Source organism: Lepisosteus oculatus, chromosome 19 (assembly GCF_040954835.1).
Source record: "Lepisosteus oculatus isolate fLepOcu1 chromosome 19, fLepOcu1.hap2, whole genome shotgun sequence".
Classification (NCBI taxonomy): Eukaryota; Metazoa; Chordata; class Actinopteri; order Semionotiformes; family Lepisosteidae; genus Lepisosteus; species Lepisosteus oculatus.
In genome coordinates, this window is record NC_090714.1 from 17,746,884 (window position 1) to 17,768,648 (window position 21,765).

At 46.0% G+C, this 21,765-nt stretch overlaps 2 long non-coding RNA genes across 2 annotated transcripts; one reads left to right on the forward strand and one right to left on the reverse strand.

Annotated features, from left to right (window-relative positions):
* Positions 1-7,305: 7,305 nt before the first annotated feature.
* Positions 7,306-9,767, forward strand: LOC138224277 (uncharacterized). Its single transcript, XR_011182700.1, has 3 exons — positions 7,306-7,544; positions 8,669-8,770; positions 9,666-9,767. It is a non-coding gene; the product is annotated as an uncharacterized lncRNA (long non-coding RNA).
* Positions 9,768-10,852: 1,085 nt separating this feature from the next.
* On the reverse strand, positions 10,853-14,296 carry LOC138224278 (uncharacterized). The gene is made up of 2 exons (XR_011182701.1): positions 14,092-14,296; positions 10,853-11,382 (listed from the first exon to the last, which is right to left on the reverse strand). It is a non-coding gene; the product is annotated as an uncharacterized lncRNA (long non-coding RNA).
* Positions 14,297-21,765: the final 7,469 nt, after the last annotated feature.

Below are 21,765 nucleotides of genomic sequence, written 5' to 3' on the forward strand. Positions count from 1 at the left end.
GCCTGAAGCTTAGCTAGAGGAACATAACATTGCTGGAATGCTGAGAGGGGAGGTTATCAGAGCCTAATGTTATTGCGAAAAATGGCAACTAGGTATAGAAGATCTGATGAATGTCTGTCCTGTGAATTGTTAAGGGTTTCATGTAATTGTGTGTCCAAGTAGTCCGGACTGCTGTGCTATGTGTTGTTTGTCTTGTGAATTTTCTGTTTTACACCTATTGTATCCATAGTGGTACGGGCCAAATCCTATTTAAAGGGTGTTGCGAGCACTGGGGTTTGTTGGGAGTGGTAAGTTAGGAGTCTGGAAATGAGAGCAAGGTGCGAGTGGATATGATAAAAAGATTGTTCCTTTATTTTGTTTCTGATACCTGGTGAAGAGACGCAGTGAGTGCTTGTGTGGCCAGCTGCGTCAACTTCAATAAAACTGGCCTTTTGGTTTGTTTGAGTGCTGACTTGCTATGGTGTATTTTTTCTCTCTGTGAACAACACGTCCTACGGCCAACACTACCCACACAGGAGGTGTGTGCGTGACAGCTCCTCAGCTGCAGCAGGAGTCCAAGTGTGCACAGATTTCTTGTTGGGGTTTGTTGTTTGAAGTTTCTGTTTCGATGTAGGAAGCAATTGTGCCGACACGTGGTCCGAGTTATAGCACGGGACGAGAGCTCCCGAAGAGCGCCTGCCTCCTGCCCGATTCGACGTCTAAAATCATCACAGAACGAGAGGAGCCAACAGGAATGCAAGTCTCTTCTGGTGAGGAGCCTCCGACACAGCCCCCAGTACTGGGTGTGCAGAAAGAATCCTGTTCTACAGTTGTGGTGCGAAATGGCCTCCAGTCCTTGTCAAATGCTGGGTTTCTCTGGACTGCAGTCCCCTCCGCATTTGGATGATTGTGATTGGTGTTGCTGCAGCTGTGCTGTCCTGAGACTGACTGGTGTCAAGACCAGCTGTACTCTGGGATCAGCAGGGCCTAGTGGTGGTATGAATTGTGGCCTCTGTTTCTCAGGTGTAACAAGTGTTTGATTACTCTGTTCTGTATGTTTACCAATAGTGGGTACTGGCCTAATTCAGCCCTGCACTCGCTGTTAGCTGTTTTTCTCTGCGCAAGGAGGAGTTTCTACAGAGTGTACTCCTGGTCTGTGAGGGGACCCCACACTTCACTGCCGTATAGGGCAATGGGTTGGATTACACTTTCAGATATTTGGAGCCAAATTCTTGTTGGTGGGTTGACATTGAAGAGCCTCCTTCTTATTGCGTAGAAAGCCCTGAGTGCCTTCTCCCTCAGTGCATTCACTGCCAGGTCAAAACTCCCAGAAGAGCTGATGGTGAGACCGAGATATGTGTAGCTGGATGTGTGCTCCAATGTGTTGTTGTTCAGTGTGAATTTGTACCCGTTTCCCTGAGGTCTGGCTTTCTCCTGGAAAACCATAACTCTGGTCTTGTCCAGATTGACTGGCAGTGCCCAGGTGTGACAGTCCTGCTCCAGCAGTGCCAGGCTCTGCTGTTCTGGGTCCAGATGGGCTGGCAGTGCCAGGCTCTGCTGTTCTGGGTCCAGATTGACTGGCAGTGCCCAGGTCTGACAGTCCTGCTCCAGCAGTGCCAGGCTCTGCTGTTCTGGGTCCAGATGGGCTGGCAGTGCCCAGGTGTGACAGTACTGCCCCAGCAGTGCCAGGCTCTGCTGTTCTGGGTCCAGTTTGGCTGGCAGTGCCCAGATGTGACAGTCCTGCTCCAGCAGTGCCAGGCTCTGCTGTTCTGGGTCCAGATGGGCTGGCAGTGACCAGGTCTGACAGTGCTGCTCCAGTAGTGCCAGGCTCTGCTGTTCTGGGTCCAGATGGGCTGGCAGTGCCCGGGTCTGACAGTGCTGCTCCAGCAGTGCCAGGCTCTGCTGTTCTGGGTCCAGATGGGCTGGCAGTGCCCGGGTCTGACAGTGCTGCTCCAGCAGTGCCAGGCTCTGCTGTTCTGGGTCCAGATGGGCCATCAGAGCCCAGGTGTGAATGTGATGGGATGTGTGGCGGTTTGGTAGGAAGCCAGTCTGACTCTAATGCAGGACATTGTGCTCAGTAAGGAGGGCCGGTTATCAGATATTCAAGACTGAAGCCCCGGTACCTTTTGGGGTCGAGTCTGTCTCCATTCTTACAGACGGGCGTGATCAGTCCTTGATTCCAGGCCTCAGGGAAACAGCCGGCCGTCAGGACGAGGTTGAGGAGTTTGAGCAGGCTTTGCTGCAGGTCTGAGCTCCAGTTGGGTCAAGCGTTGTTGACTGTGTCTTGGCTACAGGCCTTTTGTGGTCTGAGAGTTGTCTGTTTGTGTATGTGCCTATATTCTTTAGGGTGTGCATGTAGTGTCTTAACCATCTCACAGTATCTGAGGCGCAGCTCAGAGTGGTGGTGTTGTTTTAGTTCTGGTAGTTCTCTTCAGTTGTTTCTGCACTCTGTATCAAACCATTTGATATTGTTTCTGAGTGTGTTTCATATGAATGTAGTCATTTTGATTTTAAGGCTAGTTTCTCAAAAACATGGTTTAAATTTATGAACGATTTGTTGGTTTGATACAGAGCGTTTTGAAATGTAAGGGATCAAGTAATGGGTTTATTTACTGCTGAAAAGAGAAGAAAGAAAAAAAAGAAATGAGACAATTAGCTTGTAATGAGTTTATAACAACAGTAATTAGATTCATGCAAGCACTCTTTTCATTGTCCAACAACTGAAAGCTTTTAGGTATAAAGGAAGGGTCCTCTAATATTTGATGTGTGAGATTGTCGTTCTATTGGAGATGTTAGTGAGTCTGAGGATTTGTGTTAATATGACAATATGACAATACAATACAATGCTACTACTATTAATAATACAGCATGGCAAGACTTCTTTCAGTCATTTCCCACCCCTCCACCTCAGTGAATCACACATGTTAAACTTCCATCTCGTGTTCCAGATCAGACATGAGCAATCCTATATTACAAATACTTACCACCAGACAATTTAACCAGACAATAATTTAAGCAATTATTAATTCAACAGAAGCAGCAGGACGCGCAAAGTGCCCCTCTGATGGCCGGTCCGTGGAATTAAACTGGAAAATTTCTTGGAAATGATTATTCTTACAATAATGTGCCAATGGCGCCGCTTGGTGGTCATTCAGCAAAATTTCACCGAAAGTTTGTTTAATTAAAATACCGTTAGTAATGTTCGTATTAATACGTTATTTTAATTTTAAATATATTTAAGCATTTTCAACAGCAAAGAATGCAAAGAATACATTGCATTGCAAACAAGAGTAATGAATGAATGAATGAATGTATTGTACATGGATACAAAATACAAAATAAATACAATGAACCCAAAATTAAAATAACAGTCAAAAGGCGCGAGTCGATGACGTCAGAAGGAAGTCGCCCACAGGGCGTATGGGTAATGTAGTTTCTGTAGTTCTCTGGCCCGCACTGCCCACGTGTTTCGGTGATTTGATTGAACATCAGAATTAATTATATTGTACCATTTCAGCGTGTTTATCTTGTCATGGATTTCCATGACTGTCTTGTGGGTTCTCTTGTGTGTCATGTTTATTTTAGTGGGTGGCAGTGCTGGGGCCCTGAACTGTAATCATTCGTGTTACTCATCATCATTGTTACTGTGACCCTCCTGGGAGGAGTGGACCTTTGTAAGATTCCTGTCCTGGCAAGCAGCAGGTGACAGTTTGCTGTCCGACTCAATTACACCTCCGCTACCTCATTTCACCTCTTTCACCAGCCTGTAAAGGGGGTTGTGATAGTATGGGGTCTTTCTCTTTAACAACCTCAAACCGCAGGAAAGAAATGCTTCATTTATAAGATTGAAATATAACCAGAAAGTATAAAAATAGCTATTTGTGTGTATCATGTCAGAAATATTTGTTTTTATTTTAAAAGAATTTAGAAGAGAAATATGATTAATAAGGCAGTAGAATCCATTTAAACTGTCATTTTCCTGTTTAGGTTGGAAAGTTTAATTTGATCAAGTCCACTTGAGTGCCTAAGCAACTGTTTGGGTAGTTTGGCTGGTGTGGTGGTGCTCTCCAAATACCTGATCCAAACGGACAGAGAGACAAAGTGAGAAAGAAAAGGTGTAAATAACAGACATATCATATGCAGAATACAGTAATGTGCTGTTCAGCACAGTGACCTAGAGTGAAGATGGAAATCAGTCATTCTAGTGCTCCCAATGGTTTTCCATTACAAACGGACCAGGGCTTCCTGAGACACAGGCAGTTGGAGTTATACAGAGTTAGAGGTTGTTTTCACGGCACCAGCCGACTAAAGCAGAGACCTCCTTCCACTCCAGAATTTTTTTTTTATTTGGGTGGGATCATCTGGAGTCTTGATTCCTTTCACGGAGTCAGCAGTAGATACACAGCTGTTAGCATAGGAGGAGTACAGAAGAGGTGACAGCAGTGCTGGGGACCCTGGTATCTCTTCCACTGAGGACCCTCTGGCACAACCAGAGGTGTGAAATTGAAATTGTTTGGAAGGAATGGGAAGCTAAAGGCAGAGTCACAATCTCTGATTCATGTAATCAAAACAGTAAGTTCTTTCCTCAGGCAGCTTCGTTAGAACATTTTAAATAGATGTAAAAGTGTATTTACAGACTATATCAGCCCTTATCTTTATTAACCTGGTTTAATCTTTTTTTCAGAAGTGTAAATATATTATACTATGTACCCCTGATGGTATTATTGATGTGCTATAAATATACTCTTGTTTGTATTGTATCTATTTTTATTGCTACCATAAAAAGTTAAAAAGAACTGCACTTTCGAGAAATGTCCACTGGGCGGCGACAGAGATACACGAGTCTATGGCGGCGAGTCCAATAGCGCCTCTGTACAGATCCTCGTTGTGCAGAGATTGAAAATCAATACAGATGATAACTGTGACGTTTGTGACAGCAACTCTGAAAGATAACGTAAAGAAGGAAACTAATATTGACATTACTTTTAAAGAAGTTAAATAATACTACATTTTAAACCTATTGAAAGTAATATGAAAATATCGTTTGTATTTAAAAAAATATGATACTTCATAATAATTAACGAAATGCTGTGAGAGGAGACCCATGTTTAAACACTTTAAAACGGATGTAAATGCGTCTGTACAGACAATTTGAAACATGTACGGACCTCATCTGCTTTTGTTTACTATTAAACAAGATTACTTGTTTAATCTTTTTCCATAACATGTACATGTATTATCGTATGTACCCCTGACTATACTCTGTGTTATATGTATTCTTGTTTTTATGGCATGTATTGTTGTTATAATTAAAAATAAAAAGACGCGAATCGATTACGTCAAAAGGAAGTCGCCACAGGGCTTGTGGGAAATGTAGTCTTTATAGTGTTCTGGACTGCGCTCCGCACGTGTTCCGCAGATTTGATTGAGCATCAGAATTAATTATACAATGTCAGTGTATTTACCGTGTCGCGGATTTCTATGTCTGTCTTACAAGACGGACTCGGCAGGAGCTGTTCCTTGCTCTCCGGAGTGAAGCTGCTCTGGGAAGAGACGAGCAAATCTTCAGATTCTTTGTAAATGAGACATCATGACAGCTGTGCCGACCTGCTCTTTATTGACCTGTTGAACCTGTTTGTGTAAAGAGCGGGACTCTTGTGTACCCCTGATTGTGTTATGTGTACTCTAGTGTGTTTGCAGCGCTCGTCCTGCCTGGTTTATCCACTCGACACAGAAACAAAACCCACTGCCGTCGTGTCTGTGGGTTTCTGAGCTCTCTTGTCTTGTTTGCAAACTTTTCTCCGGTGTTTATTTTACTTTGTTAAATAAAACGTGGTTGCCGGGGCAACGGAGCTGCAGTAGCTGTTGCCGGAGCGGGTCTGACCTCCAGCAGGTCAACAGGCGGCTTTTTTAATCTAATCTGCGACAAAAACAGAAACTTAAGAAACTTTAGTCTAAAAAGCGCTGGCTGGAGTATTTTGTGGAAGAAACGGTGACTCGCAGGCTGTGGGACAGGACTATCAGGGACACATCAGCGCTGGACACCAGCCTCACACCGCTGGGCTCACTGCACCATGAGCGAGTCCGTCGGCGCCTCCTCCTGCTGGGGTGTGTTACCTGGGCTGCTGTCTGTGTGGAGTCTGCATGCTCTGCCCCTGTTCTCATGGGTCTGGTTCCTGGGGTGCTGTCTGTGTGGAGTCTGCATGCTCTGCCCCTGTTCTCATGGGTCCTGTTCCTGGGGTGCTGTCTGTGTGGAGTCTGCATGCTCTGCCCCTGTTCTCATGGGTCTGGTTTCCTGGGGTGCTGTCTGTGTGAAGTCTGCATGCTCTGCCCCTGTTCTCATGGGTCTGGTTTCCTGGGGTGCTGTCTGTATGGAGTCTGCATGCCCTGCCCCTGTTCTCATGGGTTCAGTTTCCTGGGGTGCTGTCTGTGTGGAGTCTGCATGCTCTGCCCCTGTTCTCATGGATCCTGTTCCTGGGGTGCTGTCTGTCTGGAGTCTGCATGCTCTGCCCCTGTTCTCATGGGTCCTGTTCCTGGGGTGCTGTCTGTGTGGAGTCTGCATGCTCTGCCCCTGTTGTCATGGGTCCTGTTCCTGGGGTGCTGTCTGTGTGGAGTCTGCATGCTCTGCCCCGTTCTCATGGGTTCAGTTTCCTGGGGTGCTGTCTGTTTGGAGTCTGCATGCTCTGCCTGTGTTCTCATGGGTCCTGTTCATGGGGTGCTGTCTGTGTGGAGTCTGCATGCTCTGCCCCTGTTCTCATGGGTCTGGTTTCCTGGGCTGCTGTCTGTGTGGAGTCTGCATGCTCTGCCTGTGTTTTCATGGGTCTGGTTTCCTGGGGTGCTGTCTGTGTGGATACCTGGTGAAGAGACCCAGTGAGTGTTTGTGTGGCCAGCTGCGTCAACTTCACTAAAACTGGCCTTTTGGTTTGTTTGAGTGCTGACTTGCTATGGTGTATTTTTTCTCTCTGTGAACAACACGTCCTACGGCCAACACTACCCACCCAGGAGGTGTGTGCGTGACAGCTCCTCAGCTGCAGCAGGAGTCCAAGTGTGCACAGATTTCTTGTTGGGGTTTGTTGTTTGAAGTTTCTGTTTCGATGTAGGAAGCAATTGTGCCGACACGTGGTCCGAGTTATAGCACGGGACGAGAGCTCCCGAAGAGCGCCTGCCTCCTGCCCGATTCGACGTCTAAAATCATCACAGAACGGTGAGGAGCCTCTGACACAGCCCCCAGTACTGGGTGTGCAGAAAGAATCCTATTGTACAGTTTTGGTGTGAAATGGCCTCCAGTTCTTGTAACATGATGGGTTTCTCTGGACTGCAGTCCCAGTGCACTCCGCTTTGGATTTGCAGTGGTGTTTTCTACAATGGAAAACCCTTTGTTTGTACAGAATGGAAATGGCAGTCTGCATGTTTTAATAATATAATGTGATCATGTACTACAGCTTAAACACTGAGCCAGGTGACGTTTGATTCTAAAAGATTTCTCTATCATTTCAGCGGCGCCTTGTCTGCGGCAGCCCGGCAGCTCCTCCTCCCTTCCAGCTGAGACTCTTCCCTCTCCAGAGGTGGGTTAGTGCTCTCAGGTCATCTTCTCTCACACAGCTGCGGGGCAGAAACGCTACTTCCACTGGGCAGAGAGCAGACGGGCAGTGGGAAGGGCAGCCCTGTGTTTGGGGATCAGGGCTGTCCCTGCTGAGGGATGCTTTCAGAGCCAAAGCAACTGGCTGGGTTATGAACTTTATGGTGTGATCCAAATAAGACATAAAAAGACAGAGAATGAGAAAGAAATAGTATTGCATGTATCTGATCAAAATAGTCTCTTTCAGACAAAACAAATATTGAACAAAAACTTAGTTGCAACACACTGCACTACACTTTCTTCTAGGCTGACATTACTGATAGTTTGTGCTGTCTTCCTTTCAGTCTGCAGGGTGTGCATCTTTTTCCTCAGCTTCCTACACGAGGAATCAGTTTCTCCTGCCCTGGTTTCACTCCTTTATATCTCACAATCTTCTGCAGCTCCTGGAGGCTGACGACATGTTTGCTGTTTCTGAAAAATTGCTGACTGGCTCATCAGCACAATTGCTGATTCAAAATCCTTTACTCACATGTTGCCTTAGCCTCTGTATCACAGAGATGTGTGCTTTTCTGGGTTGGGTAGATCGATAGTGTGCTTTTGCTCAGTTGCTCTGCTCAGTGCGTGGTCTTTTAACTCCGGCTGGGTACGAGCACCTCACTCTCCACACGGCTTTCCAAGGCTCTGTCACCGTGTGTGAGGATGTTGTGTAGCTCGTGAAACAGTTCCCCCATTTGAGCCCTGGATTTACTGGGTACTTGAATACCTGAATCTTGCCGTCAGTCCTGATCACCTTGTTTTTGTTCTGCAAGGACAAGGCACCTCCCCAGCACTGAACACAAACTGATACTGGAGGGTTGATTGTGTTGTGGAAAAATGGGCTGTGGTGTGAGTTTGTGTCTGTGTGCCCTGTGGGGGTGAGGTGTCCCCTGCAGCGCAAACAAACATGCAGACTCCACACAGACAGCACCCCTGGAATCAAACCCAGGGCCCCGGTGCTATGAGGCAGCGATGCTAACCACTGTGCCGCAGTGTTGCCCCCTTTGAAAATGTCTGACTTCCGTTTTAATTCACAAGCTTATAAATGGTCTCACAACGTTTGTCTCATCTCAGGTTTCTCTGACCAGTCCCAAGGACCTGTAGTCACTGACAGCTTCTGCAGTCTGACGGTTCATTTCAGTAGGCTGGAGGGATGGCGCAATTATCCTCAAATCAGTGAGTATTGTTTTGCTCTTGTAACATGAAACATCAAAGAGAAGTCAACAGACTATTCCGTGAAACTGTTCAGACTGGCCCGTGGTGATTTTCTGGGTCCTTTAGTAAGCTGACCGGGACTGTGTCATCGACACACTTTGTGAGAAGCCAGTCTGTGTGTTTGCTCTTGTGATCATTCGTGAACGAATGTAAGAGAGTGTAAGAGAGGGAGAAGATTCAGCCCTGGAGTGATCCAGTTTTCTATTTAACAACCTCAAACTGCAGGAGAGAAATGCTTCATTTCTAAGATGGAAATATAATCAGAAAGTATAATTAGCCATTTGTGTATATCATGTCAAAAAAAGTTTTATATATAAAAAGAATTTAATAGAGACATTTGCTTATTAAGGCAGTAGAATAAATGTTGTGATGCTGGTGTGATGGTGCTCTCCAACAAACTGATACAAATGGACAGAGAGACAAAGTGAGAAAGAAAATGTATACATAACAGACATATATGCAGAATACAATACAGTGCTATAAAGTACAGTACCCTAGAGTGAAGATGGAAATCATTCATTCTGGTGCAGAAGAAGTGAATCTGCTCTCAATCGTTTTCCTGTACAAATGGAACACGTTGTGAATTCTACATAATTCACAGGAAACAAAATAAACAACTCATTCACTCCCCTGCTGTCCGTGACCCAGAGCTCAGTAATCATTTCGCTACTGCAGATCATGCAGTTTTTAATGCTTTTCATTTTAACATCCTACTTGTTAATATTTCCTCTTAGATGAGAATATTCTCTTCGGCGTGTCTTTACAACTCTTCTCTTATTGCTCCTCTTGTCAGTAATCCGGTGTGAAAGCTCTCTCTGTCGGAATCAATGTCTTACCTCTCCGTCTTGTGTTTCAGGTCTCCTCTGGCTGCTGACCCTGCCGTCGGGACAGAACACATCCCGCACTGACCACACTGCTGGGTTTACTGTACGTGACAATAAAGAGCTTGAGCAACACATCTAATGTGATCTCTGCACGCTTCCCGAGGAGCAGAGATGATAAGGTCTGTGTCCGTTCCCGAGTCTTTGCGAGAGGCCTGTTTAGTCCGTCACTGAGATGATTTTAGATGCCTGTGAGTCGTGCCCACTGAAAAATGAAATAGTGCAGCACAATGAGACTTCAAGCAAAGATTTCATTAGCCCCTTCTGTGAATTGGTGTCTCGCAAGAGATCTTCCATCTCTTTGAAAGTTTCACAGCTTTGACCTCTAGATTAGAAATGACACCAATTGCACATGGGTCCAGCAACGTTCTATATAGTGCACATCACCATCGGGATGAAAAACAAAAATCCCCAGTGGGAGTCCAGTCTTTCCCTGCTACGCAAATTGCTTTTCGTTAGGTGAGGTCGCAAGTTCTTATTGGAGAATGTTGTACAGTTTCTTAATGCAATAGGGCGAGTAAGACTGAAGTTCCCCCCGTGTTGGCCGATCAGTGGAACGAAACTGAAAAAAGCTCCTTGAAACTGTGATTCATACACTTGTACACTGGCTCAGCATGGTGCTCACCTTGGGTGTCTGCTGAAATTTGATTTTTTTTCAGGAGCACTGTGACCCACAGCTCAATAATCATTTCAGCTACTGAAGATCATTCAGTTTTTAATGCTTTTCATTTTAACATCCTACTTGTTAGTATTTCCTCTTAGGTGAGAATACTCTGGTACTTTTCTGGGTCTTAGTTGAGTGAGCTTTATTAGAATAATTGAACAATACTTTCACCTCTACATGACACTCATAGATTTTTCAAGGGTTAAATATGGGAGCTACGTTTCTTACGTTTCCTTTTGTAAGTTGATTCACAAAGCTTTCACCGCCTCCACTCCAGTGAATCACTTTGTTTAGCAAGTGATCAGGTGGAACAGTTTAATTTCTTCCTGCAAATAATGCCTTTTCCTTTTTCATCCCATTCAAGTCTCCGTCCTAGTTAAAGTCATTGTGATGTAGAACGGCAGTGGTCCAGTTGAAAGGTTCAAGGTTTCACTGTGTTTTAGAGTGCAGATAAAGAAGATAATAGGAGAGGAAACTGGAAAAGCTGTGACTCTCTCATTCAATTCAATTCAATTTATTTTCATATAGCGCCTTTCACAACAAGGTTGCCCCAGGGCGCTTAACAATGCAGGTAAATATACATTTTGTGAATACAGAACTGAAGACAATGGAGGAAAGGAACCAAAGACTCCTCAGTAAGGAGAATAAAATCCTCTAGGGGTCCAAGGTCAACTGGCTGCCCAACCCCTTTGGGCATGCTAACATTATATCATTAAAAAAAAAGAAAGAAATGAATGCGGGTATTAATCCATCCATCCATCATGTCGTCTGTATGTCAGTACCCCATGCAGGTCTCTGCAGACCAGCAGAATCCTCCTAAACGACAGCTGTATCCATGATGCCCCTCTTGGATCCATGGCACTGATGCAGCATTCAACTCACATGGTGCCCAGCCCAGGACAGACAGGCCTCTGAAACTATGCTGTGTACAGTATTTCTCCTCTGCAGCATCCCTGCGAGGCAGGACAGGTGCCTGACCTCTGAGAGCCTTGTAAGTAAGTAGAAGGAGTTTGAAGTCCGCCCTGTACCTGAGAGGAAGCCAATGAAGAGAGAGAAGTATGGGGTTTATGTGGTCATTCTTTCTGCTCCAAGTAACAATTCTAGCTGCTGCATTCTGTAAGTATTCAAACTCTTTGCTGTGACAAATCTAACGTACTTTAGGCAGACAAAACGACCTTAAAAAGCCACATGATTTTTAAGTAGTCTGTCTGAGTGTAGTAACAGTGGTTCACATTATTTCAGAACGTATACTCCCGTCTCTGTAACGTTCCTCAGTCAGCTAGTGAACATTCTGTATTTACACCACGAATGCACTACTTTGTCTCGCGCGCGGTCACACTGGCCGTCCACAGGCACAGACAGGAGCAGGGAACACGAGGCCGCTCTGTAGTGCCCCTGTGGCTCTCCAGCAGAGGGGAGCACTTTGCTCAACAGCCCTGAGCCGAAGGACCCAGTGATAAAGCTGAAAATCTGGCAAGTCCCCCAGTCTCCCTGGGGCGCTGAAGAGGATTTCATCTGATGCTGAGGTTCCTGTAACTCAACACAAAATTGAACACGGCGAGTTATGAGTTTGTGAAGAAGTGACAGCGGAACAATGTCAAACAGGAAGTTAACCTACAGGAAAGAATGAATTGAATCTTTGATATTCAAGCACGCAGTGTGACGTCCACTGTCTATTCAAATCTTCTCTGCAAGTTTTACAATTCTTTTTCATACACCGTCTCCTGGTTATTGTTTTGTGAGTGCTTGAACTGTTTCTCAGTAGAAATAAGACCGATAACTCACTGCTTCAGGATGCACACTATCGTCGATGAAACCTGTGGTGTAAGCAAGCAAAAAGAGACAGATCCTTCTAAAACACAGAGGCCATCGGGAGGGCAGAAACACTCTGCAACAGGTAGGAGCTGTGGAGCCGTGATTCCCCCGAGCCAGAGCCCTCGTCCTCCCTCGACAGCGAACTGAGCTCCAGCGACCGGAGCAGCTACCTGCTGTCGTGGGACCTCCTGCAGATTGGGAACGGGTAAGGCAATTCGACACGAGCCCACTCCTCTTCCCACTGCTTACACCCCTATAACAAATAGTTTCAGGGTATTCAAGTACAGGATAAAGAGATTACACGTGTTCCCAATTGGCTGAGGATACAACTCTCTCTCTGAGAAAGCACACAGAGGTGGACAAAGCAATTAAATGCGTTTACAAGTCATTTCCTCTGTATCTGGTCTTTCTTTACATATCAGAAAAGTGAACTGGTGGCTGTTGGAAAGTGTCTGCTCCGTACGTAATATACATGTAAAAGATGTGATTAAATATCTTGGTATTAAGATTTTAAAAAGGTGATTTTGTGATTTGATGTTCTCTACCTTAGTAAAATAATAAAAAAAACTTTATTCATGGTTGTTATTTCTCAAACACGGGCAGAAGGAGGCCTAAATGCTACAGGGTTTAGAGCATCTAATACCGATACCGACAGAGTATTATTTACAAAATTAAGCAAAGTAGGTGGTGTATGTTTCCCTAATTTAATCATTCAGGAACTAGCGGGTATAGACTTTTTACTTGAATGTCATTTGGATGCTGGAAACCCCCCTGAAACTTGCCAGCTTCCATGAAGAAGTTCTCCTCACGTGGTCTCTTATAGATAAACATACCTCCCATAGATACATCATCTAGAATACAGAGAAAAAATAAACCTGTGCTTTGAAAACTGGGTTTAAAATAGTATAAGCGGGGTCAACAAATTAACTGGTGTGGATGATGAAATGTAGAATCAAGCAGATTTTATGAATAGATATAATGTTTGTGATAAGTCTGATAACAATCCGTCGTAACCAGAGCTACTCCTAGAGAGGTATTGATGCTTTTAAGAAACTTAACAGTATACCATCAGAAACTATGGAAGAATTTACAACCTTTATTAGACTACAAGGAAAACAATTTAGTTATACTTGTACTAATAAATACTTCAGATCCCTCTCGCAATCTCACAATATCTTGTCAAACTATTTTTGAGCACTTCTTTGGGGAAAGTGAGTGGAATCAAACATGACTATTGTCAAACAGATTTTGTATGAATAATAAGGTTAAGGCGTCAGTACAAAATTGTACATTGAATCGACCCGGTAAAGATACACATTGTGCATAGATTTAAAAGTAATATAGATGATAATTGTCTTTCTCAAAGCAGCCCAGAAACCTTACGTTTGTTTTTGTTTTGTTCTGTTGTTAAAACACTCTGAACAGATCGGCAAAATGGTGTAAAGAAGGCTTCTAATTCTGACATTTCCTGTAGACAAATTGATATTATTTTACTGCTCAATACTGCTGAACCGAATCTAAAATATAATGTATCATTGGCTTAATCATTATACTTGCTCGTTATTAGATGTATAAATAGCCTAAAGATGAGAAATAATCGAAAATTGAATAATTAGACCGTATGTCGTAGTAGCAGATTGTACTTCTCGCCTAACTGATGTGGTCGAGCAACACCACAATCGCCATACAATCCGTCCGTTCTCATGCTCTGACTTTCAGGTTGGGCAGTGGAATGGATTCCAGGGCAAACTCGTTCTTGTTTGATTATCCGTGTGAAATCTCGCCCAATATAACAGGTAAACTCATGCACTGAAATGATGCGCTTCCAAATTGAAGCGACACGCATTTGAATAATTCAAAATACACACGAGGGAACGTCTCCAAACCATGTCTAAGTATCACAACATGAAAGCTGTGCGTACCTTATCTTTATTTGCCTGTGTAATGTAATCCGGTGATCTGTAACGTAGTCTGGCGTGCATCGTAAAGGATCCGGACTTCCGGCTACGGAAAACCCGGAGTGGATCAGCCTTTCCACCGGACCCGGACTTCCGGCTACGGAAAACCCGGAGTGGATCGGCCTTTCCACCGGACCCGGACTTCCGGCTACGGAAAACCCGGAGTGGATCGGCCTTCCACCGGATCCGGACTTCCGGCTACGGAAAACCCGGAGTGGATCAGCCTTCCACCGGATCCGGACTGCCGGCTACGGAAAACCCGGAGTGGATCGGCCTTCAACTGGATCCGGACTTCCGGCTACGGAAAACCCGGAGTGGATCGGCCTTCCACTGGATCCGGACTGCCGGCTACGGAAAACCTGGAGTGGATCGGCCTTCTACTGGATCCGGACTGCCGGCTAAGGAAAACCCGGAGTGGATCGGCCTTCCACTGGATCCGGACTGTGAGCAGCTTTTGTCCAATCGGCGCTGAGATTTCAGCAGGAGGCGGGAGACAGGCTCTTGTCCAGTCACACAGCTTCAGTCCCGGGACTTTTCCGAATTCCGGCGGGCGGTGACACTTCCGAGAAATGTCCACTGGGTGGCGACAGAGATACACGAGTCCACGGAGCTGAGTCTCAAAGCGCTATCGGAAAGACTTGAAATCGGAAAGAAATAAATTTGTTACATTTTAATCCCATTGAAAAGGAAGATGAAAATATCGTTTGTATTTTTAAACATTATTATACTTGCGCAACATAATTATTAAGGGAATGGTGTGAGAGGAGACCGTGTTTGAACAGTTTAAGACGGATGTAAAGACATTTTATTTCAGAATGTCTTTCTGAAATGTGTCTGTTTCTGTGTTGTAAGAACGGTGAAGCATGGACGGGCCTTATCTGCATTTACCTTGTTGAATCTTTTTTTCCATAAAATGTACATGTATTATTGCATGTATCCTGACAATACGACTGCTACGTTACGTTTTCTTGTAGTTTTTGGTCTCATAAAAAATACAAAAGTATGAGTCGATGACGTCAAAATGGTGTCGCCCACAGGGCTTATGGGTAATGTAGTCTCTGTAGTTTACTGGGCTGCCCTGCCCATGTGTTTCGCTGATTTCATTGAACATTAGAATGAATTATATTAATACAATTTCAGCGTATTTATCGTGTCTTGTATTTCTTTGTCTCTCTTATGTGTTCCCTTGTGTGTATGTTTTCTTGTATTTCACGTGTCTGCAGCGCTGGTTAATCGACCCGGCACATAAAGCAAACCCACTGTCCTCGTGTTTCTTAGCTCCCGTCTTGTTTGCAAACTTTTCTCCTGTGTTTATTTTACTTTGTCAATAAAACGTGGTTGCCGGGGAAACGGTGCTGCAGAAGTTGGTGCGAGCTGACCTCTAGGAGGTAAACAGTCGGCTTTTGTAATCTAATCAGCGAGCAAAGCAGAAACGTTAGTCTAAAAAGCGCTGGCTGGAGTATTTTGTGGACATTATGCAGAAGAAAAGGAAGAAACGGTGAGTCGCAGGCTGTCGGTAAATATCAGCGCTGGACACCAGCCTCACACCGCTGGGCTCACTGCACCATGAGCGAGTCCGTCGGCGCCTCCTCCTGCTGGGGTGTGTTGCTGCAGGAGTGAGGAGTCTCCGGTCTCCGGTCGCGTCATGATCTGCAAGTGGAGGTGAGAGACGGCGGCGCAGTGGGTGGCAGCGCTGGGAGCCTGGATTTAGTTCCTGGGGTGCTGTCTGTGTGGAGTCTGCATGCTCTGCTCATGTTCTCGTGGCTCCAGTTTTCTGGGGTGCTGTGTGTGTGGAGTTTGCATGCTCTGCTCATGTTCTCGTGGCTCCAGTTTTCTGGGGTGCTGTGTGTGTGGAGTTTGCATGCTCTCCTTATGTTCTCGTGGGTCTAGTTCCTGGGGTGCAAAATTCTGTTTATTTCACAAGACGGACCCGGGCAGCAGCATGTGTCTGCAGCGCTCATCCTGCCTGCATGTTTGCAAACTTTTCTCCTGTGTTTATTTTACTTTGTTAAATAAAACGTGGTTGCTGGGGAAACGGTGCTGCAGAAGTTGTTTCGATCTGACCTCCGGGAGGGAGACAGCTGGCAAAGCCGAAACTTTAGTCTAAACGGCGCTGGCTGGAGTATTTTGTGGACATTTCGCAGAAGAAAAGGAAGAAGCGGTGAGTCGCAGGCTGTAGGACAGGACTGTCAGGGAAATGTAAGCGCTGGGCTGAGCGAGTCCGTCGGCGCCTCCTCCTGCAGGAGTGAGGAGTCTCCGGTCTCCGGTCGCGTCCTGATCTGCATGTGGAGGTGAAAGGCTGAGAGACGGCGCACATGCTCTGCACATGTTCTCATGTGTCTGGTTTCCTGGAGTGCTGTCTGTGTGGAGTTTGCATGCTCTGCTCATGTTCTCAAGGGTTTCCTGCCGCTTCTGCAGTCCAGTGTTGGTGAGTCTGTCGGGTTGATTGTGTTGTGGTGTGAGTGTGCCCTAAAGGGGTTTTAATAGTATGGGGTTTGTGTGTTCACTTGTATGCAGACCACTGGAGAGACCGGTTGTTTTTTGCCAGGCAGACTAATGGCTGCATATTCAATTCCAGCTACTGATGTTGCCAAACCAGCAAGTGGGACAGTGTTTGAAAACCCTTTCAATGAAAGGTTTGTAGAACAGTGTTGCTATTGTTCTGTTTAATTCGAGGTCACCGAGCTTATAAATGGTCTCACAACGTTTGTCTCTTTTCAGGTTTCTCCGACCCGGAGAGTGAACAAAGAAGTGATAAGGGCCCATAACACCTAAGCTCGGCACTCTCACACTCTTCAGCCACACGAGCTTCCTCCTGGTAAAATACTGGGCAAGCCCCTTTCTGACAGGGACAGTGGAAAACCCCCTGAGGGAGATGGGCTGAGGGGAGGAATAAAACCATCTGAGCCGGAACGGAGCGCGCTCCCGATTCCCACCAGACCTGGGAGACGACACAGGCAGCACAAGGGAAGCTGCGGAGCGCGAGTTCGCGGAGGCAAGGACCGATTGACGACCACGGGAGACAGTGGCATCGGAACAGAGGTACTGTACAGAGACTTTTAATACCTGAAGGCAAGGAGCGAGAAACCGGCCCGGCTAGCCGCTCCAAACTGAGGGGAATGGAATACAGTTCGCGGGAGGATTTCTAGTGGAACCTGAACGGAGTCTGGGGAAATGGGACCGGCCTCTCGTTCACTGGGGCCATCAAAGACTTTACAGGTACGAAGAAGAATCGTTCGAGTGGCTACTCTTCGGTACTTGACAGAAAAGACTGCTGTCCCTCTGGATTCATTATGATCCTTGGAAGGACCTTTTGTTGCTGCTGTTTTCGTTGTGTCTTTGGCTGATGGTGAATGTGGATAGAAAATAAAAAGGTCACTTATACGATACACATGCTTGTCGCTGGTCTGTGTGGGCATTGGTGGATCTGGGAGATCAACAGAACCTGTGGTAATGGAGAGGGGCCCTAGCACCCTGTTTGCATTGCTAGGTGCCGTAGTCATATATGAGGCAGGAAATAATTCTTGTTTGAGGGGTCACCTCACTGTGACACGAACGTGTTGGGAAGACGCGCCAGTTCTGACGTTAGTGCGACGGGTCTGTAGGCATTAAGGCAGGTTCTTGTGTCCTTTTTTGGAACAGGAACAATAACAGAAGATTTGAAGCAGTCTGGCACTGTGCACTGGGACAATGATTGCTTAAAAACGTCTGTAAAGATTGGAGCGAGTTGGCCAGCACAGGGCTGTAGTGTGGCTGGAGATACACAGTCAGGTCCTGCTGCCTTTTTACAGTTTTGCTTTTTGAATAGCCTTAACACATCCTGTTCTTTGCTTCACAGGGCATTCTCAAGACTTGTAAACGGCGTCAAGTCTTCGTGAGAGATTGAGTGTGAGTGGGTGTGGCACTCCAGTTGAGTGGGGGACAATAGCTCATCCCCAGGATGTGAATTATTTGGAGGAGTTGCGAGACTGCCATGGACAAGGTCGTTGGAGATCCTTTGTGTTTCAGACCTGCTGTAAAATGTGTTATCTGGTAGAGAGTGATCAAGATGTATCTGAGGGGATTTTCTTTTGGAATTGGTAACAGTTTGGAGACCTTTCCAGACAGATAAACAGTCTTTGTTAGCAAACAGTTGTTCTAGCTGTGGACAGGAGGGGAATCAAAAGGTAGAGAACACTATTTTTAGAGAAATGGCCCTAAAGGAACAAAGCATAGTGTAGGATGCCACTAGCTTAAGTCTTAACAGCACTGCATGAGAGGAGACGCCAGTGTCTATTTGTTCTGAGGGGTCCTCAGAAAGGTCAAAAGGTTGCAAACAGATAGGAGACTGGTTATATGCCTGAAGCTTAGCTAGAGGAACATAACATTGCTGGAATGCTGAGAGGGGAGGTTATCAGAGCCTAATGTTATTGCGAAAAATGGCAACTAGGTATAGAAGATCTGATGAATGTCTGTCCTGTGAATTGTTAAGGGTTTCATGTAATTGTGTGTCCAAGTAGTCCGGACTGCTGTGCTATGTGTTGTTTGTCTTGTGAATTTTCTGTTTTACACCTATTGTATCCATAGTGGTACGGGCCAAATCCTATTTAAAGGGTGTTGCGAGCACTGGGGTTTGTTGGGAGTGGTAAGTTAGGAGTCTGGAAATGAGAGCAAGGTGCGAGTGGATATGATAAAAAGATTGTTCCTTTATTTTGTTTCTGATACCTGGTGAAGAGACGCAGTGAGTGCTTGTGTGGCCAGCTGCGTCAACTTCAATAAAACTGGCCTTTTGGTTTGTTTGAGTGCTGACTTGCTATGGTGTATTTTTTCTCTCTGTGAACAACACGTCCTACGGCCAACACTACCCACACAGGAGGTGTGTGCGTGACAGCTCCTCAGCTGCAGCAGGAGTCCAAGTGTGCACAGATTTCTTGTTGGGGTTTGTTGTTTGAAGTTTCTGTTTCGATGTAGGAAGCAATTGTGCCGACACGTGGTCCGAGTTATAGCACGGGACGAGAGCTCCCGAAGAGCGCCTGCCTCCTGCCCGATTCGACGTCTAAAATCATCACAGAACGAGAGGAGCCAACAGGAATGCAAGTCTCTTCTGGTGAGGAGCCTCCGACACAGCCCCCAGTACTGGGTGTGCAGAAAGAATCCTGTTCTACAGTTGTGGTGCGAAATGGCCTCCAGTCCTTGTCAAATGCTGGGTTTCTCTGGACTGCAGTCCCCTCCGCATTTGGATGATTGTGATTGGTGTTGCTGCAGCTGTGCTGTCCTGAGACTGACTGGTGTCAAGACCAGCTGTACTCTGGGATCAGCAGGGCCTAGTGGTGGTATGAATTGTGGCCTCTGTTTCTCAGGTGTAACAAGTGTTTGATTACTCTGTTCTGTATGTTTACCAATAGTGGGTACTGGCCTAATTCAGCCCTGCACTCGCTGTTAGCTGTTTTTCTCTGCGCAAGGAGGAGTTTCTACAGAGTGTACTCCTGGTCTGTGAGGGGACCCCACACTTCACTGCCGTATAGGGCAATGGGTTGGATTACACTTTCAGATATTTGGAGCCAAATTCTTGTTGGTGGGTTGACATTGAAGAGCCTCCTTCTTATTGCGTAGAAAGCCCTGAGTGCCTTCTCCCTCAGTGCATTCACTGCCAGGTCAAAACTCCCAGAAGAGCTGATGGTGAGACCGAGATATGTGTAGCTGGATGTGTGCTCCAATGTGTTGTTGTTCAGTGTGAATTTGTACCCGTTTCCCTGAGGTCTGGCTTTCTCCTGGAAAACCATAACTCTGGTCTTGTCCAGATTGACTGGCAGTGCCCAGGTGTGACAGTCCTGCTCCAGCAGTGCCAGGCTCTGCTGTTCTGGGTCCAGATGGGCTGGCAGTGCCAGGCTCTGCTGTTCTGGGTCCAGATTGACTGGCAGTGCCCAGGTCTGACAGTCCTGCTCCAGCAGTGCCAGGCTCTGCTGTTCTGGGTCCAGATGGGCTGGCAGTGCCCAGGTGTGACAGTACTGCCCCAGCAGTGCCAGGCTCTGCTGTTCTGGGTCCAGTTTGGCTGGCAGTGCCCAGATGTGACAGTCCTGCTCCAGCAGTGCCAGGCTCTGCTGTTCTGGGTCCAGATGGGCTGGCAGTGACCAGGTCTGACAGTGCTGCTCCAGTAGTGCCAGGCTCTGCTGTTCTGGGTCCAGATGGGCTGGCAGTGCCCGGGTCTGACAGTGCTGCTCCAGCAGTGCCAGGCTCTGCTGTTCTGGGTCCAGATGGGCTGGCAGTGCCCGGGTCTGACAGTGCTGCTCCAGCAGTGCCAGGCTCTGCTGTTCTGGGTCCAGATGGGCCATCAGAGCCCAGGTGTGAATGTGATGGGATGTGTGGCGGTTTGGTAGGAAGCCAGTCTGACTCTAATGCAGGACATTGTGCTCAGTAAGGAGGGCCGGTTATCAGATATTCAAGACTGAAGCCCCGGTACCTTTTGGGGTCGAGTCTGTCTCCATTCTTACAGACGGGCGTGATCAGTCCTTGATTCCAGGCCTCAGGGAAACAGCCGGCCGTCAGGACGAGGTTGAGGAGTTTGAGCAGGCTTTGCTGCAGGTCTGAGCTCCAGTTGGGTCAAGCGTTGTTGACTGTGTCTTGGCTACAGGCCTTTTGTGGTCTGAGAGTTGTCTGTTTGTGTATGTGCCTATATTCTTTAGGGTGTGCATGTAGTGTCTTAACCATCTCACAGTATCTGAGGCGCAGCTCAGAGTGGTGGTGTTGTTTTAGTTCTGGTAGTTCTCTTCAGTTGTTTCTGCACTCTGTATCAAACCATTTGATATTGTTTCTGAGTGTGTTTCATATGAATGTAGTCATTTTGACAGACATGAGCAATCCTATATTACAAATACTTACCACCAGACAATTTAACCAGACAATAATTTAAGCAATTATTAATTCAACAGAAGCAGCAGGACGCGCAAAGTGCCCCTCTGATGGCCGGTCCGTGGAATTAAACTGGAAAATTTCTTGGAAATGATTATTCTTACAATAATGTGCCAATGGCGCCGCTTGGTGGTCATTCAGCAAAATTTCACCGAAAGTTTGTTTAATTAAAATACCGTTAGTAATGTTCGTATTAATACGTTATTTTAATTTTAAATATATTTAAGCATTTTCAACAGCAAAGAATGCAAAGAATACATTGCATTGCAAACAAGAGTAATGAATGAATGAATGAATGTATTGTACATGGATACAAAATACAAAATAAATACAATGAACCCAAAATTAAAATAACAGTCAAAAGGCGCGAGTCGATGACGTCAGAAGGAAGTCGCCCACAGGGCGTATGGGTAATGTAGTTTCTGTAGTTCTCTGGCCCGCACTGCCCACGTGTTTCGGTGATTTGATTGAACATCAGAATTAATTATATTGTACCATTTCAGCGTGTTTATCGTGTCATGGATTTCCATGACTGTCTTGTGGGTTCTCTTGTGTGTCATGTTTATTTTAGTGGGTGGCAGTGCTGGGGCCCTGAACTGTAATCATTCGTGTTACTCATCATCATTGTTACTGTGACCCTCCTGGGAGGAGTGGACCTTTGTAAGATTCCTGTCCTGGCAAGCAGCAGGTGACAGTTTGCTGTCCGACTCAATTACACCTCCGCTACCTCATTTCACCTCTTTCACCAGC